Genomic DNA, 6,324 nt, shown 5'->3' on the forward strand with positions numbered 1-6,324 from the left:
CATGTGGAAGTCTTGAGAGCCTCAACCTTATGGCAGTAGCCAGCAGTAGGCTTTTTGTAAAGCCTTCTCTGTGCTTTTATCAAACCCTGACCGTGCTGGCACGTGAGTTAAACAGCCACTGGCAGAGCTTCTGTGCAATCTTTCTGTAATCCTCCCTACTCTTTCCCCTTCTTAGGCATGCCATTACCCTATTTGCGTGGGCTCTTGGATAAGGGAAGACAGCACAAGAATAATCTAAACTGTGAAAAAGAAGGGAAAGGCTTAGAAAGAAGTGTGATGGAAAAGGAAGGACCGAGGGTAGAAAAAGACGTCAACATTTATTTAGGATTCATTGCATGCTAGGCATGACGATAAAGACTTCAGATGTGATGTCATTCATTCTATGTGGGTATGCATGTATACACGTGTTGGGGAAAAGCTCAGCTGCAGTATGAGGACTCTAGTGGGCTCTATCTGAAAAGTAAATAGATATTTTGGAGGTGGGAAAGATGTACTCGCAAATAGCTATTTTGTAATATTGTTTCCAGTGGATGGCAGGAACATTTAATGAAACTCTTGATCCCAAAATATTTGTTTTATAATAATAATAATAATAATAATAATAATAATAGATATTTGTTTTCACTACAGATTGAACTTTAAGTGAAAGAATGACTGAGAACTATCCATACCCATTAACTCAGTGTTGGTCTCTGAAAGAATTCAGCAAGTGCTACCACGTGTGAAGAAGGGTGCTAGGCACTGCTCTAGGTACACACAGTTATGATCTGCATAGTGCCAGAATCCATTTTACTAGTCCCACATTCTGTAGTTCTGAAAGTAAAGTTAACTACAGGGTGGAAAGTGCACCACTGAGGAAAGAAATTTGATCTAGGCATTGATTGTACAACACAGGAAGGCAGAAGGAGAGAAAAGAGACATTCCAGGTAGACAGAGAAAAAAATACTGAAGTTAAGTGGAGCATGCTTTGGAGAGGCTAGTTGGGAATCACTTGGGAAGGATGGCTCTGTATTATAACTTATCCTTAAATATATATCAAGTCTCACCAGAATTATCAAAAAGAATTAGAGAAAGGACCCAAATAGATAAAATCACAAATGAGAGAGAAGAAATAACTAACAATACAAAAATACAAACAATTATAAGAGACTATCATGAAAAAGTATATGCTGACAAATTAGACAACCTGGAAACAAATTCCTAGAAACACATAAACTACTAAAACCAAAACAGGAAGAAGTAGAAAATTTGAACAGACTAATAACTAAGAAAGAAATAGAATCAGTGGGATCCCTGGGTGGAGCAGCGGTTTAGCGCCTGCCTTTGGCCCAGGGCGCGATCCTGGAGACCCCGGATGGAATCCCACGTCGGGCTCCGGGTGCATGGAGCCTGCTTCTCCCTCTGCCTGTGTCTCTGCCTCTCTCTCCCTCTCTCTCTCTCTCTCTGACTATCATAAAAAAAAAAAAGAATCAGTAATCAAAAAACTCTCAAAAAGCCAAAGTCCAGGGCCAGATACCTTCACAAGCAAATTCTAACAAATTTTTAAGGAAGAGTTAATATGTATTCTTCTCAAACCAATAGAAAGGAAAGGAAAACTTCCAAATTCATTCTATGAAGCCAGCATTACCCTGATACCAAAACCTGATAAAGATTCCACTAAAGAAGAGAACTATAGACCAATATTCCTGATGAACATGGATGCAAAAGTTCTCAATAAAATACAAGCAAACTAAACGCAACAATACATTTTAAAAAATCATTCACCACAATCAAGTGGGATTTAATTCTGGTTTGCAAGGGTGGTTCAGTATTCACAAATGAATCATCATGATATACTTCATTAATAAAAGGAAGGATAAGAACCATCTGATCATTTCTATAGATGCAGAAAAAGCATTTGATAAGTATAACTTCCATTTATGCTTTAAGATAACCCTCAACAAAGTAGGTTTAGAAGGAACATAGCTTGCCATAATAAAGTCCACACATGAAAAACCCAAAGGTAACATCACCCTTAATGGGAGAAAAAACAGAGTTTTTCCTCTATGGTCAGGAAAAGATAGGGATGCCCACTGTCACCACTGTTATTTAACATAGTACTGGAAGTCCTAGTGACAGCAATCAGACAACAAAAAGAAATAAAATGCATCCAAATCAGCAAGGGAGAACCAAAACTTTCACTATTTGCAGGTGACATGATATTCTATACAGAAAACCCAAAAGACTCCACCAAAAAACCACTAGACTAGAACTGATAAATGGCATCAGTAAAGTCACAGGATACAAAACCAATGTACAGAAGTCTGTTGCATTTCTATACACCAATAATGTAGCAGTAGAAAGGGACATTAAGGAATCAATCCCCTTTTAAACTGCGCCAAAAAGAATAAGAAGATGTCTAGGAATAAATCTAACCAAAGAGGTGAAAGACCTGTACTCTGAAAAATATTAAACACTGATGACAGAAATTGAATTGACAAGGACACAATGAAATGGAAAGACATCCCATACTCATGGATCAGAAGAACAAATATTGTAAGAATGTCTATACTAAGGGAGCCTAGGTGACTCAGTCAGTTAAGCATCTGCCTTTGGCTCAGGTTATGATCTCTCATCCTGGGATGGAGCCCCCAGTCAAGATCCCTGGTCTATGGGGAGCCTGCTTCTCCCCACTCCTGCACCCATTCCCTTTGCTTGTGCTCTCTCTATATCTCATAAATGAATGAATGAATGAATGAATGAAATCTTAAAAAAATAAAATGTCTATACTACCCAAAGCAATCTACACATTTAATACAATCCCTATGATAATACCAACAGCATTCTTTCACAGAGCTAAAACAAGCAATCCTACAATTTGAAACTACAAAAGACTCTGAATAACCAAAGCAACCTTCCAAAAGCAAAGCTAGAAGCATCCCAATTCTGGACTTCAAGTTGTATTACAAAGCTGTGGTACTCAAAACTGTGGTAGTAACACAAAAATGGATGCATAGATCAATAGAACAAAATAGAAAAACCAGAAATGAACCCACACCTATATGGTCAAGTAATCTTGGACAAAGCAGGAAAGAATATACCATGGGAAAAAGATGGTCTCTTCAAAAATGGTGTTGAAGCTGGACAGCCACATGCAAAAGAAAGAAACTAGACAACTTTCTTATACCATACACAAAAACAAACTAAAAATGGATTAAAGACCTAAATGTGAGACCCGAAGCCATCAAAATTCTAGAGTTGAACATAGGCAGTGGTTACTGTCAAAGTGGTTACTTTGACATTTGGCAGTAGCAACTTCTTTCTAGATATGTCTCCTAAGACATGAGAAACAAAAGCAAAAGCATGGAGCCTGCTTTTGTATTGGGCTGTATTGTATTGGATGTATTGGGACATCATCAAAATAAAAGCTTCTTCACAGCAAAGGAAACAATCAACGAAACTAAAAGGCAACCTATGGAATGGGAGAAGACATTTGCAAATTGCATACCTGTTAAAGGGTTAGTATCCAAAATATATAAAGAACTTCTAAAACTCAGCACCCAAAAAATGAACAATCCAAATAAAAAAAAAAAGGCCGAAGCCATGAATAGACATTTTTCCAAAGAAGACATACATATGAAAAGATGCTCAACATCACTGATCACTAGGGAAATACAAATCAAAACTACAATGAAATATCACCTCACACCTGTCAGCATGCCTAAAATCAACAACACAAGAAATGGCAGGTGTTTGCAAGGATGTGGAGAAGGGGGAATCTTCTTGCTCTGTTGGTGGGAATGCAAACTAGTGCATCCACTGTGTAAAGCAGTATGGACCTTCCTTAAAAAAGTAAAAATTAGAACTACCCTATGATCTAGCAATCGCACTACCATTTACCCAAAGAGTACAAAAATACTAATTCAAAGGGGTAGTTCCCTTAGTTCATGGGGTGAACTCCCATGTTTGTAGCAGCATTATTTACAACTGCCAAAGTGTGGAAACAGCCCAAGTGTTCACCAACTGATGAATGGATAAAAAAGATGTAGGGATGCCTGGGTGGCTCAGCAGTTGAACGTCTGCCTTCAGCTCAAGGCATGATCCCGGGGCCTGGGATTGAGTCCCACACTGGGCTCCTTATGGGGAGCCTGCTTCTCTTTCTGCCTATGTCTCTGCCTCTCTCTGTGTCACTCATGAATAAATAAAATCTTTAAAAAAAGATGTAGTTTATATATGCACAATGGAATATTAGTAATAAAAAGAATGAAATCTCACCATTTCCAATGATGTGGATGGAGCTAGAGAGTATTATACTAAGTTAAGTAAGTCAGAGAAAGACAAATACCATGATTTAATTCATATATGGAATTTAAAAAACAAAAAAAAATGAGTAAAGGGGAAAAAAGGGAGAGGGAGGCAAAATAAGAAACAGACTCTTACTCTAGAGAACAAACTGATGGTTACCAGAGGGGAGGTGGGTGGAGGATGGGTTAAATAGATTAAGGATTAAGAAGGGTACTTGTGGTGAGCACCAGGTATTGTATGTAAGTGTTGAATCACTGTATTGTACACCTGAAACTGATATTGCACTGCATGTTAGCTAACTGAAACTTAAATAAAAAACTTAAAAAGTAGATCAAGTCTCAGACACAGCAACCCCCATTATTATTCTCTAAATGTGACCATATGATAGTGAATCCAGTATATGCAGTTTTTTTATTTACTGTTTATAGAAAAAAATATCATCCTGAACCAAAGGGTAGTAAGTCATGGGTCAAGCTGTTGAGCTTCCTATGAGTAAGACTGAGAATAACACCTTAATCCAGTAGAAACTAAAGAGCACAAGGGACACCTGGGTGGCTCTGTCAGTTAAGTATCCAATTCTTGGCTCAGGCCACAATCTCAGGGTCATGAGATTGAGCCCCGGGTCAGGCTCCAGGCTCAGTTGGGAATCTGCTTCAGATTATCTCTTTTCCCTCTCCCCTTGCACTCCCCACCATACTGTCTCTCAAAAAATAAAATAAAATAAAATGAATAAAAATTAAAGAGCATGACTATTGAAATACAGTGATTGGGTGTTTATTTGATTCTGACTTGAGGGGTGAGGGAGATGATCAAGAGATCATGAAGAGAAATCAAGCAGAGGGTCTAAATCTAAAAGGTAACATTTGGTAGAAGCCACTGCCCATAGTATGGAACTCCTCTCTGCCTACCTTCCCAAGAGAAGGTGAGGATAAGGAGGAGAAGAGTCTTGAGGGATGTGTAAGAAATGTCAGGGTCATAGAAGCAACAGCAGCAGCCACAGTGGGGCAAATCACTTAAGGGAACCTGGAGGCTGCTTTACTTTATTAGCACAAAGATTCTATGGCTTTTTATTGTTGGCTACAGTTCTTGGGCCTACTGTTTGATGCCTCTGCAATGAAGTTAAATGAGGAGTCCAAGTACTTTTACTGCCTGGATGTTTCTGAGTCCTTCTTTTGCTCCATCTCAATTTCCTATGGCCCAACACTGGTCCTTAAAAAAAAACAAAGGAAATCTATGGTCTGGTTGTAGGGCATTCTTATGCTACTCATCAATATTCCTTTGGGAGAAATATTGAGAGAAGTTTCTAAAGTGTAATTGTGCCCCAAGGGAACTCAATTATATTCTTGAGACGTTCTTATGAAGATTCGTTTCCATGTCAAACATACCATCCAGCACTTGATCAGAACTAAGGGTAATATCATACCTCACAAACACAAAAGCTGAGATGCAAGGATGGTAAAGAATATTGCTACTTGAGGTTCATATGCAGCCTGGACACCAGCCAAGTTGGTGTGGTTCCGGGAGAGGAAAGATCAGTGGGTTTTGCATCAGAAGACAATAAGCCCTTGTTCCAGCTCTGCCACTATCCTGTCCTTTGGCTTCTTGCCACTTCTCTAAGCCACAATTTCCTATTTTGCACAATGGGAGAATGGGAGAATGGGAGAATGGGAGAATGGTACTTTCCTCACAGCACAGTTGTGATGCTTACAAGTCACATGTGTGAAAATGCTGTGAAAACTATTAAGTGCTAGACAATTGAAGTTTAATGTCATTGTGATTAAAAGGGACTCAAGTGAACTGTACTCAAATTAGCACTTACAGCAATCCTGGCAACTATAAAATTTCTAGCATCTTTAGCCTCCATCTGATGGACAAACTGCTGAGGGCTGAGTATTGAAACAGCAGGGTTGAAAACTATTAATGGATTTTGCTACTTTGTAGAGTTTTAAAAATGACACTTGTTAGAGGATGCAGATTATCAATAACCACACCATATCATTATTAATTGCTTTGTGAAACATATAGTAGTTATTGGTATGA

This window comes from Vulpes vulpes, chromosome 13 (genome assembly GCF_048418805.1).
Source record: "Vulpes vulpes isolate BD-2025 chromosome 13, VulVul3, whole genome shotgun sequence".
NCBI classification, from domain to species: Eukaryota; Metazoa; Chordata; class Mammalia; order Carnivora; family Canidae; genus Vulpes; species Vulpes vulpes.